At 44.3% G+C, this 9,763-nt stretch overlaps 1 long non-coding RNA gene across 1 annotated transcript; it reads right to left on the bottom strand.

The window, feature by feature from the left end:
• Nucleotides 1-282: 282 nt before the first annotated feature.
• On the bottom strand, nt 283-9,433 carry LOC140425832 (uncharacterized). Its single transcript, XR_011948037.1, has 3 exons — nt 9,237-9,433; nt 6,729-6,777; nt 283-971 (listed from the first exon to the last, which is right to left on the bottom strand). It is a non-coding gene; the product is annotated as an uncharacterized lncRNA (long non-coding RNA).
• Between the last annotated feature and the right edge of the window lie 330 nt (nt 9,434-9,763).

The following is a 9,763-nucleotide window of genomic DNA, read 5'->3' as shown; positions in this document are numbered from 1 at the left end:
AATGGCCCGCCTGCATTCTCCTGCTGGCGTGGGGATTGACATGAACCTTAATGCTTCTGCCAGCAGGGGGCCAAAGCATCGCAGGGCGCTGATCCCGTTTATATCCTGACCCGAGATTCTCCACTGCATCGGGATCACCACTACCGGCGACGGAGAATCCTTCCCCCCTTCTAAAACATATCGCAATTGAGCTAGCCACTAAGAATAATAATCAATATTTTGCTGTTGCACATTGAAATGAAGAACCTTGAGTGCATTAAAGTGTTCAGCTTTGCCCTTTGCTTTAATCAGTCTTCTATTTCAGGTTGAACATTGAAAAAATTGCTATTACTGTATTAATCACAACTGATGTAGCACAGCATCACAGTCAAATGTTCCTTAATTTGTACTCTTGGATTTTCAAAGGCAGTGCAATAGACAAATAAAACGTTGCATGTCACGTAAAATCATGTAAAGTCCCAAGCTGAATGACAGATTCAATTTAAATTGGATATTAGTGATATTTCCATGTTTGAATTATTCAGAATGATAAAATGCATGTGGCAACATTTCTGAAGTAGCCGAAAGTTCTGTTTGCCTTTCACATTAGCCCGAGAGCAGAGAATACTTTTAGATCTTGAACTGTGATTTTTGTCTTTACGCTTTTTCTGATTAAATCAATCCAATGATAAAGTTCACAACCGAGATTTCTTAAAAAACACCGACTCCAAAATAGATTGCCTTACAGTCCCAAGCGACCTTATCTCTGCATGTACTGCACTGTATTGATTTTATGACCACTTTTCAGTGATTGAATCTTTTCGACCAAGGTATTGGTCACCTGTCCTAACCCTTCCCCCTGTGGCTTGGAATTTGTTTCCACATCTATTTCCATCCATGAGCAGCAGTGGGACCTTCTTCTGTAACATTAAAGGCAGTCGGTAAATGCAAGTTATTGTTCTTGCTGCAAGTCTTCAACAAACTGTTGTAACCTGTGGAGTAGATAAAGTATTCAAAATATGCGACAACTGATATATATAGATATTTATGACAATTGTGCAACCTCATAGTGAGCTGTTGTGATTGGTATTTTTATTACTTCCCTCCAATTACAAGTTGCAATGATCAACGTAAAATCCAATTCAGCTCAGTTCCTCCTATTGCGCATCAGTTGGGACAAAAGAGTCACTAAACAACCAAGTGACCTTTCCATCTCCAGCATAGGTGTGATGGGCCAAATGGCCTCTTTGGCTGCAGCATTGTTCTATGATTCTTCCGATGTAACCGTGGTTGAAGCAACTCAGATGGCTTTCCTTTGGACAGGTTCATGGTCAGGCAGCATTTGCATTCAAACGCTGGAAAAAGTTACTTTGTGTTCTTGCTGAACGAAAGTACAGGTTTAGTTGCAGTTCCAAATTTGATATTTGTGCTGGGGTAGAGCAGAAGAGTCATGCAATGAACTATACAGGGCGGGATTCTCCTTTCCGGGGACTAAGTCCCACGCCGGCGGGAAAACTGGTGCGAACCACTCCGGCAGCAACAGCCCCCCGAATGTGTAGAACTCTCGCACTTCCGGGGGCTAGGAGGACAGCGCAGGGGTAGGCGCTGCTCCAGTCAGTGCCGAAGAGACTGCGCGAGTCCGCGCAAGCGCCAAAGGGCCAGCGTGAGCCCGCGCATGCGCGGAACCACCGCCGTATTCTGGCGCATGCGCAGGGGGTTGTCTTCTCCGCACCGGCTATGGAGGAGCCCTACAGGGGCCGGCGTGGAAAGAAGGAGTGCCCCCACGGCACAGGCCCGCCCGCAGATCGGTGGGAGGCCACTGTGGGCCCCCCCCCTGGGATCGCATCCCCCCCCCCCCCCACCGCTGAGGACCACACCATCCGACTTACCTGCAAGGTCCTGCTGTGTGGGACCATGTCTAATGCATGCCTGCGGGACTGGCCGTAAACGGACGGCCGCTCGGCTCGTCGGGGCCCGGAGAATTGCCGGGGGAGGGGGGGGGCCGCTGCCAATGGGCAACGACCAGCATGGCGTGAACCCCGCCCCACCCGAAAACCGGCGCCGGAGAATACGGCAGCCGGCGTCGGGGCGGCGGGACGGGATTCGCGGCACCCCCGGGGATTCTCCGATCCGGCGGGGTGGGGGGGGGCGGGGCGGAGAATCCCGCTGGTTGGCTTCTGTGTTTCTCCTGCCATAGTTTTACAGTTTCTGTATTCTGAACAAACATAAATTGCTGGGAGCTTTTGGAAAAACACTTTAATCAGAGAAATAAAGAGAAGCAGGGGTAGGCCATTTTGCCCTTCAAATCTATTCCATCATTCAATTAGAATAGAGCATGGCTGATCTTTTACCTCATAGCCCTTTTCCCACGCAACATCATTTTCCTCGATATCTTTAGTACGCAGAAATCTACTGATCACCGTCCTGAGCACACTCAATGACAGACGTTCCAAATCCCCTTGGGGTCGAGAATTTCAGAGATTCAGCACCCTCTTAAGTGAAGAAATTCCTCCTCATCTCAGTTCCAAATGGCCACTTATTCTGAGATTGTGTTCCCTGCTTCTATGGTAACCCAGGATGGGGAGTTGTTTAGCTCAGTTGGCTAGCCGGCTGGTTAATGATGCAGAGCAACGTCAACAGTGCAGGTTCAATTCCTGTACCAGCTGAGGTCATCCGTGAAGGCCCCACCTTCTCAAGCTCGCCCCTCGCCTCAGGTGCGGCAATCCTCAGGTTAAATCACTACCAGTCAGCTCTCCCCCTCAAAGGGGATGGTAGGCTATGGTCATCGGGCACTATGGTGACTTCCATTTAATATAATTTCAGTCCAGGATATGCCCTGAGTTATGAAGATCTGAAGTACTGCCCACACAGGAGATTGGAAAATCATTGGGATTGCCATCTGAGCTGATTAATATGGTTTATGAGTGGAAGATATATCAGGATATTTTTCCAATGCAGTTGTGGATGTAATACCCTGGGTGAAAATGTTCAGTTCGATGGAGAGAGAGAGACTTACAACATGTGCTTTTTCATCAACTGACTAAAATAGTGAAAGCATTTGGCAATATATTATTCCTCAATCTGCCTTCCATTCCGGATTCATTTTTAAATTTGCTGACAAGCAAGTATGCTAATGATAACAGGAAAATAAATACTGTGAAGAGTGCACGTAGTTCTTCAATTGGTCACAATCAATGCAAATGGGAAATAATAATGCAGCGTTCCTCTAATCAATCTATATTATACTGCCAGAAAAATGGTACAAACAATCTCGAAGACAGAACAGAACACATTACATTTAACTGTAAACTACGCCATTAGCATTTTAAAATATGCAGAACGCAACATATCTTGGTTGATCAGACAGTAAATGGGATGACTATGCCTGCAACACTCCAAGGGCAAATACTCACAGTATCTTAGATATTAAATGAAAGATATGATGTGTTCAGTGTAATCTTACCAGCTATTAATAGCTGTTTAGTAATTTCATTCAGTCAGAATTCTGGAGGAAGTGTTAACGGGAACAGAAGAATGCATGGATGTTCCGACATAACAATTAGCCCAATTTATTTCACAAAATGAAACTGTGCTGGATGCGCTATTATTATGAATATTACACCTTTTCATTTCTCCCCAGGACCCATTAAGCGACACAAATTCAAATATGTAGCTGATAAATTCCTCCAGCAGTCTGTTTAAAGTGTGTTTTGCGTCTCAAAGTGTTTGAAAGTACGTACAATAATGCATTCACTAAGGTTTGGAACTACTGCCCAGAAGAAGCAACAGATTCATGGGAGCACTGCAACCTGTAATTTCCCTCCAAGTCACACACCATCCTAATTTGGAACTATATCATCGTTCCCACACTGTCACTCAGTGAAGCCCTGGATCTCCCTCCCTAACAGGGCTGTGGGAGTGCCGACACCACACGGACTGCAAGGTGGGGTTCAAGATGACTCACCGTTGCCTACACAAGAGCAATTAGGGAAGTGCGATAAATGCTGGCCTTGCCAGCGATGCACACATTCCATCACTGAATTAAAGAAAACAGTTCTTTCATAACACCTTTAAGTTGCTCGGTGCACAACCTGGTCCTTTCACTGAGGACCATCTGAACCCAACTAGAAAAGTGATTGGGTTGGATTCGCCGGTCCCCCAACCGCGTGTTTCTCGCCGACGCACCATTCACCGGCGGCGGGATTCTCTCTTCCTGCCGCTTGCCAATGGGATTTCCCATTTTAGCCATCCCATGCGACCGGGAACCCCATGGGAGGGGGCTGTGCTGACAGTGAGAAAAGAGAATCCCGACAATCAGAGAATTCCAGCCATTATATCAAACATGCTTTGATGTAGCCTTTATATCCATTTGTAAAAGTAACGCTTAGCATGGGTAAGTGAGCCTTTGCCCAGACAAAACAACCTATCTTGATCATAATACATATTTTCATTTTTCCACTGCCCCATTAAAACCATATTGATAACAACATTGCAAAGATCTGTGTGATCACAACTTTTAGTTCTATTTAATCATCTATTTAGTTTAGAATGGTCTACCTATGTTAATAATTGGTGGAATATTCACATTTTCAAATCTGTCATTTTACTCAAGATTCCTTCGATAACCTAAACGTGCATCTTCAATATTATTCCCTGATGGGCCATTTCATTTGAACCACCACACATAGCTTTAGGTTATTGCAAAATATAAAACTCATATAACATACATCCGATCTTAACACCTCATCATATTTCAACTGGAAGTTTCTTAAGCTAAGTTAAGTTGCAATTCCTACTTGTGAAATACCTTTGACATTTTATTTGTTCAATTTGCTTTTTATTTGTTTTGCTGTTCTAACATCAGCACAAAGAACTGTGACAATTTCCCCAATTGATTAATGACTCTTTGTAATCCACTTTGACACAGCTCATTTGCAAAGATACCTTTGTGACACAGTGCATGTTAACTTATTAATGACATCCTCTCTATGTATGTGTGCTCCAGAAAGGCAGGGTTAACAATGTATATTATAGTAAGAAGTCTTGCAACACCAGGTTAAAGTCCAACAGGTTTGTTTCGAATCACTAGCTTTCGGAGCACTGCTCCTTCCTCAGGAACTGGTCCTTCCTCACCTGAGGAAGGAGTTACGTTCCAAAAGCTAGTGATTCGAAACAAACCTGTTGGACTGTACCTGGTGTTGTAAGACTTCTTACTGTGCTCACCCCAGTCAACGCCGGCATCTCCACATCAATGTATATTATAAAAGGGGACTTTTTAAGGGTGGAGTGTGCATGAGTTCTGATAGTGAGCAAGTCATGAACTCATTCCTGCTTTCTCAAAAACTCAAAAAACTTGGAGCTTTGTATCTCCCTTCCCCTCTCTCTTCTGCAGGTTCCAAATTAAATCAAATCGGCAGACTTTTAAAAAACCCAGACAAGGACAAAATGGAAAACTCTACAAATGCACAGCAGGTCCGTCAATTTATCCAAAGAGAAAAGATCGGCTTTAAAACCCAAGGTACAAGCCACCTGTTGATGTAGCATTTGTTCTATCTCGTTTTATTTTTCAGTGTTGCTGTTTCCCTACACAGACAGACCTTGGCTCTTTGTGTCGGCTCCTTAGTGGCTGGAAGAAACCTGAGCAGAAAGAATTGCTGCAGCAAGGTTCCCAACCAGTTCATGTTGACAGGCAGGAACAGTGAAAGGAAATGCATGTGAAAGTCTGCCTGAAGGTCAATGGAAGCCACATAAAACACCCCTTATAACAATTACAGTTTATGGCTCTTTTATGAATCAAAAAAAAATCACATAAAACACCCCATTAACAAGCTTTTTTTTAAACAATATGAATTATGACTCCTCACAAAGAGGTTGTACTGTGTAAGCCACTTCAAATGAGATGCAGTAAAATACAAAAAAATGCCCCAGTTATTTTCTCTGCTGCTTAATAACATGGTGAGGAAAATGACTTTGAATAATGAGGTGGAAGGACTATGGATGCAGGATGTTCCTTGAATGTTGTCACATTAACAAAAGGTGACAGCGCCATATTATAGCACTCAATGAAGTTTCAGCCATTAAGGTACAATTTTATTTTCCATGCTATCTATGAAAATGAAGTCAAATGTTTAGTGACAGGCAGATTTCCGCTGGCTTGCTGTTTACCCATGGATCAAAGGACTGTTGTAGATTATCGCTGGCATATTAATAAAAACTCAAGATATGTTAAAGTGATTGTGTTGTGTCTATTGCCCCATCTCCGTTTTCATCAACAGCAATAATCCATTCTGGCAAGAGACAAAATAAAATAACAGAAAACAGAAGGAAAATCAAAAATGAAATGGGGGAAAGGGTGACAGCCGGGATCAAGGGTTGGATTAATTATATGTGAGAGAATAATGATCAGCATTCTGAGGGACAGCACATATGCTTCTTGGATCATCTGAGATTTTTAAAAAACTATTTTAATGCCAATCTCTATTTCGTGGGGGAGGGGGGAACAGTCGCTCCTGTTCTGAGAAGAGAAAACAATTGGAGGGGAATTTAAGCAGAGCTAGAATACTTTAAAAAAAAAAAAATTTAGTGTACCCAATTAATTTTTTTCCAGTTAAGGGGCAATTTAGCAAGGTTATCACAGAGCCTCCTGGGAATAAACAGTCCACAAAGTAAAGGCAAGGCAGGAAAATCCGTAGCAAATTAAGATCATTCAACTCCCTTCCTTCCAGGACCACTAGTTTCCTTATCCATACCTTCCAAAAGTAATACGTTGGACTTTCCTGTATTGGCCCTCAGACGGATCTTTTGGTTGAGCGTGAAATTAAAACACACATTGAGATGAGTTGTAGTGTCTATAATACCAAGGTTAATGATGAAATAGAATGTAACATTGCAAGGTACAGATGGAATATACACGGTGCCATGCACAGATTGTGTCAATGAGGTTAATTCCAATACTTGTGTTGGGGCTGACCCTGACTACATCTTTCTTCCAAACCAAAATAAAATCTGAATCCACTTCATCCAGAAGCTCATTGCAACATTGAACTTATTTTGTCCCAAGAGTTGCTTCGTCGGGTGGCCACATGGGTACAGGAATTGACCAATAGGTGAATATTGCTTTGCTATGTGGCTAAACAACCTCTACCTGCTTTTCATCCACCATCCTGAAGTCTGGTGTAACTGTGGTTAGGAAAATAAAGGTATTTTTAAGGGATTTACAATTGTATTGGTAAATGTTAAAAATAAGTTAGAGTTTTATGTGGGCTTAATTTAATGTTTCTGTTCCGTGGAGGGTAAAACCTACAGCTAGATTCATGCTGGACAAAGGATTTTATATATGTGGGGATTGATTTCAATTCCAATGGTGGGCGGGATTCTCCGACCCCCCGCCGGGTCGGAGAATCGCCGGCGGGGCAGCGTGAATCCCGCCCCCGCCGGCTGCCGAATTCTCCGGTGCCGGTGCGTCGCTCCGGTCGGTGGCCCCCCAAGTGATTCTTTGGCCCGCGATGAGCCGAGTGGCCGCCTATTTTCGGCCGGTCCCACCGGCGTAAATTAGAGTAGATACTTACCGGCGGGACCTGGCTGCGCTGGCGGCCTCCAGGATCTTCGGGGGGGCGCGGGGGGATCTGGCCCCGGGATGGGCCCCCACGGTGGCCTGGCCCGTGATTGGGGACGGCAGATCGGTGGGCGGGCCTGTGCTGTGGGGCACTCTATTCCTCCGCGCCGGCTGCTGTGGTCCTCCGTGATGGCTGATGCGGAGATGAACCCCCCTCTGCGCACGCGCCGGGATGACGCCAGCACATGCTAGTGCTCCCGCGCAGCACCAACACGCGCTGGCCAGCGGAGGCCCTTTGGCGCCGGTTGGCATGGTGCCAAGCCCCTTCCGCGCTAGCCGACGGGGCGCAAACCACTCCAGCGCCGGCTTAGCACCTGAAGGTGCGGAGGAGTCTGCACCTTTGGGGTGGCCCGACGCCGGAGTGGTTCACGCCTCTCCTTCGCGCCGTAGTTGCCCACCCCGCCGATTCCCGCAGAATCCTGCCCGGTGACTCTATTGTGCTTAAGGAGGACTACAACATGAAGAATAAGAACCAGGAGGGGTTCCTTAGCAACTAGGGCCTTCTAAGGTCGAGCACCTTTTAACTTTTAGTTTAGCTAGTTTTATTACAGTTGGGAGATAGTTAGTGAGAGAGAATGCAGATCTCACAGCTCTACCAGGAGTAGTTGGTTTTAGAAGGCTAGAGAGGGACCATCTCTCTCAGCCTTGCTGGAAGAAAAGCCATATTATGGAGTAATGGTTAAGAAAATATATGCCGGAATCTAAGTCCAGCTAGTTAAGGAAATTAAAGAAATGGTGAGAAGTTTCCAAGAAGTCTGGAGTTAAAGGAACAGAAGAAACTGAGAACCAGAACAGATTACTGTTCAGTAAAGTCACAGAGCATTGAAAAGACATTGGATCGCGAGAGACCAGAAATATATCAGCAGTCGTGCTAAGGTTTGTTAGAAATTTACTACAGTTCAGGAGATATTTTTTCAAATAATGGTGCAAATTGGTGGCTGGACCTCGGAGTTTGGTAAAAGCCTTCAAGACAAAGAAAACCCGAAGGGAGAGGTGTAAAACCTAAAAGCAAAACCTTGGTGGAAGCAGCGAAGGGAAAGCATAATTTAAAAGAAGATTTGAAAGTGTGACTTCTGTAAGCGGGATTTGAAATCACTCGTGTGTGGAAGACGGAGTTCAGTGAAACAAGGTGGCTCATGGTGTAAGAATCATCTGGGGGGATTTTTAGGAGAAATCCACAAACATTCACTTGGGTTCAGAGAGAGTGTGTCTTACCACAGTCACCTTGTTTGTTTAAAAGGGATTTTGTGGGTTAATAATAATAACTGCTTATTGTGACAAGTGGCTTCAATGAAGTTACTGTGAAAAGCCCCTAGTCGTCACATTCCGGCGGCTGTTCGGCGAGGCCGGTATGGGAATTGAACCCGCGCTGCTGGCATTGTTCTGCATTACAAGCCAGCTGTTTAGCCCACTGTACTAAACCAGCCCCTGGTTTAATGAGTCCATTGTAAATTAAGATGCATTTTTAAATCCATGTTCATCCTGAAACCTGTGTATATTTGTTCAGTTTAGGGGGGAGTAAAGGAGTATTGGTATCATAATTCTTTCATGTTTAATAAATGGTTTTTTTCCTGTTGTCAAAACTAACTAGTGATCCTATGACTCTGTTCCTGCACGCTTTATATAAAGAAGTAAAAATTACCGCCTTTTGAGTCGGCGTTCCATTCTGGGATCTTCCAGTTATAACATCAACAGTGATCGTAACACTATCGTCTCCCTCTTGTTGTTCTCTCAAGCATGATTCTACTTCTACTCCTATCTGTAATCACATAGCTTTAGTTTATTTTATTAAAGAGCAAAGCTGGAGAAGGAAACTGTGAATTTCAAGGTTTGTTTTTATTACAGTACACAATTATACGTATTTTACTTTTTGAAAGTTTCTACAATTGTGGATGGAGGATGAGACAGCAGACTCTTTTGTGATGCTAAGGGTGGTCAGTATAATCGGTGCCTTTACTATTATATCATTTTACATCATTTGTTATATCATTTGTTGACCATTGCAAGGAACAAATAGATATTCAAACTGTACTGCAATGCGCCATGCAAGGAGGTATGTCAACAGATTTACTGCGGCTTTGGGACATTCAGCTTTCAGGACATTTTATCTTCATTCATGGGGTGTGGGAGTCGCTGGCTTGGCCAGCATTTGTTGCCCGTCCCTAATTG

The sequence above is a fragment of the Scyliorhinus torazame genome, chromosome 6 (assembly GCF_047496885.1).
Source record: "Scyliorhinus torazame isolate Kashiwa2021f chromosome 6, sScyTor2.1, whole genome shotgun sequence".
Lineage (NCBI taxonomy): Eukaryota > Metazoa > Chordata > Chondrichthyes > Carcharhiniformes > Scyliorhinidae > Scyliorhinus > Scyliorhinus torazame.
This window is presented reverse-complemented; position numbering and strand designations above follow the sequence as displayed.